This window comes from Artemia sp. Qi Xiang Cuo, unplaced genomic scaffold (assembly GCF_049724085.1).
Source record: "Artemia sp. Qi Xiang Cuo unplaced genomic scaffold, ASM4972408v1 HiC_scaffold_3302, whole genome shotgun sequence".
NCBI lineage: Eukaryota > Metazoa > Arthropoda > Branchiopoda > Anostraca > Artemiidae > Artemia > Artemia sp. Qi Xiang Cuo.
In genome coordinates this window covers 24,671-34,146 of record NW_028300694.1, presented here as the reverse complement: position 1 = coordinate 34,146, position 9,476 = coordinate 24,671, and positions in this window count along the sequence as shown.

The following is a 9,476-nucleotide window of genomic DNA, read 5'->3' as shown; positions in this document are numbered from 1 at the left end:
CTGGTCAAACTGGAGGGCTCTATGAATCTTTGTGACATTGAAACCGGTAGCAAGCATAAACCGCAAAAGAACGTGGTGTACAACAATATTCCCTTTCGGATCCAGGTCGGCAATGAGCTTTTGTTTTGATTGATTGTAAAGGTGTCCAATGAACACCTTTATTCTCTACTAATGCCTAGGGAGTAAAAGAGTCCCTAGGCCCCGGTCAATTGATGCAGGGGACCTATTTCTGCATTACTGAGTTCAAGAATTAGGTCATCACCAAATGAGGAGAAGAAAAATAATAACCCAAAGCCAACCCGAATTCTTTATGAATTTTATCCGTGTTTTTACAGATAATATCCAGCAACGTCAATACATCACTTGCCAGGTACATTTTACAATAATCCCAACCATTTTTACGTCCTCCCTTTGTCCAAACCCTCTTGGCAAATTCATAATCGCCAGTGGCGCATTGATGATCGTGAAGTGAATCATAAACCTCTGCGATGGGCTGCAATTTTTACTCACTTAGCTTCGAGGCGGAGCTGTAGTACTCGTATGGGTATATGCTCTTACACGTTTCTAAATCATACAGTTCCTCATCTGGAAAATGCTGTTTGAGGAGGGGAAAACTATCAAAATCGTCACTTTTCTGTACTTGAATCAACTGACTTACTGATTTGGGGAAAAAACTAAAGGAATTAAGTAAACCGATTTTATTCCAATATTTGTTAGCATTGTCCATTTCCTGTTATTTAAATTTCAATACTAGAAGATTCCTGAATTATTTTAGAATTATGTTGTAAGAAAAGGAAATATCCATTCATGCGCCATCTACAACTTCACACTTCCGGAAACGTTCCAACGCTGGTAATATGGACTTCAAATCTTTGTTGGAATTGTGCATGTAAACCGGTAAAAAGTATTGCTGCTTGGCATTTAGATTAGACGATTTGTGTGCGGTCCCCCGAAAGTTACATCCCCTTGATGAAATTTTCTGCCATAAATGATCATGATTAAGGGTTTTCGCATCCCCCTCATTAAGTTTTTTCTTGCAAACCCAACCAACGTATAGATTTCTAATAGCTACCTCGTCTTCCGGTGATAGATTCAGTGGATAGTGTGTATGGCGCAGCATTGAAATTGCCTCATTTGCTGTTTTAATAAGAGCAACCATAGTTGTGCCAACACATATCTTCTCCACCCAACATCTCACAAAAATCTACCAATTGTATGATCTTACTTGAATCTCTTCGCGCGTGCGCAAAAGAGATCGTAATGTCTTCATGTTTTTTCACATGATTCAAATTTGACGGATCCGACACATCCATGAGAGCAGCCTCAATGTCCAATGATACCTTGTCACTCTGCAACAGTGGGTTCTAAAAGCTTTTGAACCGCAAGGTAGCATTTTCCCCTGAAACCGTTCACAGAGACTGGTACCCATGACGCTTGCAGTGTCTCAAATGATTATTTGATTTTAACTCGATGTGAAACCTAGATAGACACATTGGGCAGTAATGACGTGAACTTTGCTCCATACCTTCACTTCAAACTCTTCTAATATGGAGGATAGGAAAGAAATGTCCAATTGATTCAAGATATTTGTTAGGTTCGTAAAGAAACCATACCCAGTGTTTCACTGGTACAATGAACGGTGCCCTTACGGAATAAATTACCCCCTTTTTATCACTAAGTTCCCCACCTTCAAATTCTTCATCAAATTGTAAAACTGTAACCACAACTTTTAAATGCTCATTAGCCCTTTCAAAAATATCAATCCCCTTAAGCGTTTTTGGATACTGTCCCTTTAAATAAGTAAAATCTACTTTTGGAAAATCTGCCCCCTCCCCGCTGCCATTTACTGCCCAATCGTCCAACATTTTCTTACTAGCATCCTTTTGCAGGGGCTTACATCCCGCGACAAGGACGGAATATTTGAAACATTCCAAGCCCTTGTCAAAAGAGAATCATTGTACACCTTTTGTGGCTTTTAAATTACTATTATATTTCGCATCCCCTTTCCCATTGCTCCCACCTCTTAAAGAAAACTCCCTTTTAAATTTAGTTATATTAACTTCTAATTTTTCTATACATAAAACTGATAGCCCACTCCCACTCTCATTATACCCCTCCATCCTATTAAAAATTTCACCCACCCAATCCAAGAACACACCCACATAATTATGCAAGTCAGGGTGTAGCGTCTGCATCTTTCTTTGTATATGATGGTCACTCAAAACATACAAACTTGCATTAAAAATTTTTTTTAATGTAATGGATGCTTTTAAAGAATCCCGTCCTCCCGCCTGCCGTAAATGTTTTTTGAGAAGTGCCCGAATCATGCTGACGTAGGAATGTGCAGTTTCCATAAGATCCGTTTGAATAATACCACATGATAGGGAATTAAATGGGTCACAAAACTTGGCTCTATACACGTGAATATTGCGCAAAGTGGTATCGGCTAAATACAAATTAGGTAACAGTAGGGGCGAGCCAGCTCCACTTTGTCCCATATCACTCTCAATGTGAGGGGTTGTCTCGACCTTGCTTACTGGTAACTGCTCTAATAAATTTCCAAAAGGTCATTACTGAGTCCGAGGTCACTCACGAAACTATCTAAATCAAAGGGAGGCACACTAGCCAGACTCGCCCCTAAACTTAAACCCCCCTCATATTCACTTTCTTGTACATTATCGCGAAATTGAGGAGGCGGTGGCAAATTGTTTTCCAGCGATGCTGTGTGAGCCTAGAAGAATAGTAAAACATATTAGATCACTGGAAAGTATTGCCCTATGAAAAAGAAAAAACGGTTATAAGAGGGTAGCATGCCCTCTTGGAACTGTAGGCACTCTACTACTCGTTGAAATGCAAAGGCGTCCTATGCACTCACTACTGGTATAAATGGAATGTCCCTTCCATAGGTTACCTTTTCTTTGTATTATGAAAGGGTACCATGCCCTCTTGGAAGTGTAGCCCCCTTTAATGCTGAATATATGCCTACACTACTGCTATATATGTTACAAGGCTCTAAAAGACTCTTTTTTGGTTGTATTTAAAAAAAAGTCATGGAAAACTTACCGAGGGGGAATTATGTCAAGCATATCGTCGATCCATGCTGGTATTTTATAAGTGGAATGGTCATCCTCTGGTACTGCTTCTCCAATAAATTGTGCTACTAGCTGCTCGATCTCGTTATCGGCCTGGAAAAAAGAAACTAGCACAGGCTCTCTAAATTCTTTGAGTCATATTCTTAGCTATGAAATGAAGTCCCCCATTATTAAAAACCTTGAAATAAGCCCTTTTAATCTCTCTGACAAGCGAAACATTGGCCTAAAAAGTTGAAAAATGATGAAAATTCCCTTCAAGGGCTGGAAGAGGCGAGGAGAATGTCTTTACTAGGCAAAGAATATAAGGTAGGAGATAATTGGCCTTAAAAAGTTGAAAAACAGCCTTATTTAGAGTCTTTTAAACCAAATTTGACGTAAATAAGCTGAAAAGGCAAAAGAAGACACTTAAAGATTAGAAAGAAGTGAAAAACGACATAATTTCAGGGGTGAGGGCGTAAATTAGTAGACACTTAAAAGAGGAAGACAGGCCAATTCAGCTACTTCTATAACCTGGTCCTGGTAGAAAAAGAATCTCTGAGAGGTAAAAATACTGACCTCTTCAAATTCAGACTACACTTGGGTGTGGGCTCTTGAGGCCCTCGCCAACTCATGATGGTGGATGGAGGGACTGGTGACGTAACGGACTTGGGTACCCATGTCAGCGACGTAACGCTCTTGCAAAGATGGGGTTGTGGCTTTGAGATCGGTCGCCAATTCTCATTTCAATTTTCTGCTAGGTGGGGCAGAAGCGTGAGCGGGGATTGCCTTACAGGCTTGCAATGAAAATGCAGCTTGTGCAGGCAGTGTGGCAGCTGGATGGCTGGGAGCTTGGGTTGCATTGGGCTTGGAAGGAGCTTAAGGCTATGGCCAACGCCCACATTGGACAACTGAGGTCCTTACTGGAGTTGCCTCATTGCGCCTTGCCCTCTTGTTCGGAAGAAGGAGGGCTGGGAAATTCTACAAAAGAGAAAATATTTAGTATGAAATAACATCTCCCTTTACAGAAGAAACAATAGTACCACCTTCTAGAGAAGAAAATAGAATCCTTTTTCATGGTATAAATATTCAAACATTGTTCAGCCTTTAAATAAGTCAATCCCCTTTCAATAAAGCACAAAATAAAATCAACTTATCAAATAATAGGCAGTGTTTTAAAGCTTAAAAAATCTAAGACCATTTAATTAGATCTCACCCTCAAAATATCCACCCTGTGTCATTCCAGGAAGGCAAAACTTGATAAATAGACTTGTGAAAACCTTATTAGAAGCCATAGTTTTGCTATAAGGCAACTGCCCCAAAAAACACCCTTCTACCTTTAAATAAGTCAAGCCTTTTCAAGAAAGCATAAAGTAGAATTTTTGAGAAAAACACCCCAGCCAGTAAGCATAGAAATACCCTTATTCTAGTGTTTAGAAAACAAAATTAAAATACACTCCATGCAAGAAATAAACCCAAAAACAAGTAAGCATAGAAATAACCCCTATTTTTTTACCTTCTAGGAAACAAATTATATAAAAAGAGACAACACATTTAAAGAGCTGTATTTTAGATCTTATAAACTATCATTGTTCCTGTAGGGTCAAAAGGTCTACCAATTTAGTTCGCTTATATGCTTCGAACTACCTTCTCAGGTGTAAGGATGTAATGCTCCCCCCTCCCCCCGTAAAATAGTGAGCACTCGTAATCGAACCAACTACCATATGAAATATTAACCATAACTAACACCTGCCCCCCTATTGCAATTCATAAGATTTACCATAGAAAATATGTCGCTAATTTGGCTGAAAAAAGCATCTTTTTCAGTGAAACCTTTGCTAAGCTTAATCTCTCTTTAAAACAAGATTTAGCATACATGATGTGTATTTGACAGGATTCAATAATTACAACAAGTTTACCAAGCTGATTAAGTCAGCCATTAATGGCTTAGCGTCATAAGGGGAGCGATATACTTAGACCGCAAAGAAAGACGATTCTATTTTGATGGTTTTTAACTATGAAAGAAAAATTCACTTTTTTTAGTAAAAGAATTTTTTTTGAAAGGATTAAATGGTAACGGTCGGGGTTTATATACAGTGAAATGAGAATGTCTTATGCTCTAAAATGAGCATAGTTGGAAGGATTTTTTTGGGGGGATAGGTCCCGGTTAGCGGAAACCCGGAGACAGGGAAAAGTTCTAATGAAGTGACTTACTTGTTCGTATGAATTATCCATTGTTTTATAGTTGTGTTGTCTTCAATTGCTTATATAAGACTGATGAGGAATTGTTCCCTCAGTAGAGTATTTATACAATTCCCCGCGTACGGAGATACATGTTTTTGTATAGTGGATCAATAAAATGGCTTCCATGAGAGGGCTTTTCATAGAAAAACAACGGGGTTATGTCATAAGGTACCGTTAGAAACCCAACACTATGGCTATCGTGATGTCATCAAAAAACAAAGGGAGTGTATCACAGAAAAACAAAGAGAGCGTCATAAGGTACCGTTAGAAATCCAATACTATGGCTGACGAGATCGCATAGAAAAATGAAGGGAGTGTATCACAGAAAAACAAGGGGGTGTGTCATAGGGTACCAATAGAAATCACATACTATGGCTGTCGTGATGTCAGTGAAAAACAAACAACATCAAATCACATAACCCGCAAACAACATAACCATCAAATCCCATAACACACATAACCATCAAATCGCATAACCAACAAACAACATAACCATCATAGCCAACAAACAACATAACCAACAAACATAACCATCAAACAACAACCAACAAACAACAAACACAACCAAGAAATGTCAAACATCAAACAATGTAACATTAAACAAAATAACCATCAAACATATCCATCAACCATAACCAACAACCAACAAACTTCAACATAACCAACATAACCATCAAACCACAAAACCATCAAACAACATAAGCCATAGCATATGCAACAAGCAACAACCAACAACCTATCCAAGAAAAACCATAACCATCAAATCACATGAACATAACATGACCAACAAACATCAAACAACATAACCATCAAACATATGTTAATTTCCCTGTGTTAATCTGCTATTGGACCGCTTTGAATAAATGGAGGGGTACTACTTATGTCAATATAAAATGAAAGGAAATGAAAATAAAAAACTTTTTCAACAAATAAAGAAGTTTTAAGACTATAAGGAATAGATATCAGTATATTATATCAAACTGGCAATACATGTTTTTTTTTGTTTTTTTAAGTAAAGTGTAAATATGTTCTGGTCTGAAGAAGACATGGGTGTTGTCGGCCATACTGCTTACTGCACAAATGTATTCTTTCTTGACTTGACGGACGAGACCCAAGATCTAGAAGTTCAGATGGTTGATCTAGAATATTCAGCACATGACGAACTGGCATCCCTAGTGAGTTCAAATCTGGATATCTCGCAGTTGGAAGTTAAGAAGCTCTACGTTACAGCTAGGGAATTTTACAAAGAGGCTATACTTCAAATACAAAACCGCTTTTCTTTTGATTCTGATGTCTACGAGTACACAAGAATGCTCGAGCCTGTCAATGGCCCGAAATTTTAATCCTGCCAGCCTAGCTGATTTTCTGAGATCACGGGGATTGCCGTCACGGAATAAGGCTTTAATTGATAGAGAGTTGCGGGAACAAGCACGGTTTTGTTGAAAGATATTGACACTCACATGGTGACTGTTTAAGAATATTGGAAACTTATTTTCAAACATACCTACCCTTGCGGAAAACCGATGTTTGAAAATCTAAGAAAAGTTTTGGAATGCACGCATTCATTACCATTCTCAAAAGTGACTTCAGAACGCTTGTTTAGTGTTCTCAGTGACGTGAAAACAGAAATACGAAGCTTTTTATCAAATATTTCAGTGGCATCCATTTTGCAAACCCGAATGGGAATAAAGCGATTGGATGCGAATTCCTCCTCTCTTATCATGAGTTTAGAAATGGCAAAAATGTTGTCAAGTGTTAAGGCTAATGCGACTGCCGAAGAAGCAGCTACGATTATTTCTAGATCTCCAATTTAATAGTAAGCCAATTTTGTCCCACTCTTCTAATTTTTCTAGTTGTTTATCGTTCTTAAATCGCTCATTTCTATTTTGGTTTCGGCACACCAAAAACAAAATACTTTGAAGAGATTTTCATTACTTTATTTTATGTGATAATAAACCAAATATCTGACGATTTTATCTCTATCCAACATTTAATTTTATATCTAAATATGGCAGTCATCAAACAATTCATGGTAACGAACGGTAAGCAAGGAGCAACGCGGCTCAATAGTAACCGAAAATTAAAAAAATAACTGATGTATCAAAAGGATTGGCTTAGTATGCTGGTACCAAATATATAACATTCCTTAAGTTCAGTTTTATACTCTTCAAAGAATACGAGCCTGAGAAAATTTGCTTGATTTTTGAAAAAAGGGGAAAACACTCCCTAAGAATCTCAAAAAACTTTAACGGAAAATAACACCATCAGATTCAGCGTATCAGAGAACACAACTGTAGAGGGTTAAAACTCCTATCTGCAAAAATGTGAACTTTCCCAGAAGATGTATTTTTTCCATGTGGATGGCAACTATGCTCCCTTCCACACCCTTTTCTCTCCAAAATTGTTTGCTTAAAAATGTAGAGCTACCTTGGCCATTTTGTTCTGCAAATATGAGAGACCAAATAAATTTGCCTTTGGAGTTAATTTAACCTCCCAAGCCCCATGGGAAAGGTCTTGAAAATATAAAATTTGCCTATTGTTTACGTATAACATCTGTTATTGCGAAGTATGCATACTTTTCTCAGGTAAAGGATTGAATTTTCTGCTGGAGGATTTTCCACAGAGAGAACTTTTCACGGGGAAGGAGGTTTCCAAGGGATAAAACTTTGAGGAGAAATTACACTGTGGAATTTCCCAGAATTTCTAAACAAAATGTTTTTATTTGTTTTAACTTTCTCTTTGTCGACCCAATCTTACGCTTGGAGATGTAACCTAACCAAAACTAGGTACCTTTTTTTTGCCCCTTCAACCCCAAAAAACTAAAGTTTAAACATGTTTTACGGAGTGAGCAATACCTCACTAGGCAGCGGGAACCTGTTTTTCATTAGAATTTCATTAGATTCTAGATGCGGTTCTTCGCATGTTTACTGAATTCTTAACAAGTACCCCGGTTTTTTTCTAGCGGGGGGATTTTCCAGAGGGGGGGGGTTAAACACCTAAAACCTTAGAATCAGTATGAAAACCAATAACGTGTCGATTGTCGTCAAAATTCCCTTTTTAATTTTAGTTCAAATTTACTTGTTTAATTTAATTGTTGTTTGTTTTTAAGTTTTAATGTTGCCCCATACTCATGGGTTGTATTTTGTCTGTTTAATTTACCTATCTAGAAACCGCAAACAATATATGTTTTTAAATATTATTAATGAATTACTGAGATTATTGACTTACTGAAAAACTACTACTGGCATTTATAGTTCACAATTTTTCTTAAACAATTTTGAAGTTTGTGCCGCAATATCACCAGTAAGTGTTTTCAGCTACGGTTTCCAATCCCGTGCTCTGGCTCTACAACTAACTCTGTAAAAGACTTTACTTACTACGCGGATCCAAGCCCAACTTGAGCCTGAAAGCGAAGCTAAAACCATTTTGGCTGCATTACCTTTTTTGATCAAGTAACTATCATCTACCAATTCTTGGCACGCAATGTAGCACTTATCTGCAGCATAACATAAAAGCTTCATGGTATGCACTAAGCTGAAGACGCGGAAAAAAAATGAAAAGTAAAGAGAAATGTGACAAACTGATCAAGACAATCATCCAAGTTTTCTAATAGCTAAATGAGCCATCGCATAAATAAATGGGCAAGGTAGGAAACAATCTCAAATAGGTATGCTAGTGTAAATTCTGTTCACAGACAGGGCTATACAGGAGTGTTAAAAAAAAGGTGCCCCTCTAAATACCATTCATATCTATTACTAGCGCTACCAGGGGCGGATCCAGGATTTTTTTTAGGGGGAGGGGGTGCAAAATAGGTTGATCCATTAAACTTGTGTTAGGAGTAAGTTTAATTAACACGAATTTGCGTTAATTAAGTAAATTACACTAATATAAACTATGTTAGGGGGCGCGCGCCCCCTCCCCCTTCCCTGGATCTGCCACTGAGCACTAACTAGACTATAATAACGATGAATTTTTTATTGCTCCTCATAACATAGAGTACACTCTGGGAAGTAGTATTGAAATTTAGTCGATTTCGAAACGATTCAATTCTTCTTCGGATAGCATCTAAGGGGCTATGTGTCCTCTCCAGCAAACAATTGTGTTCACTTTGAAAATTCTTTTAGAGTGAAACCTTCAAGAAGGAAACTAGCCAGTTGAAGCTAC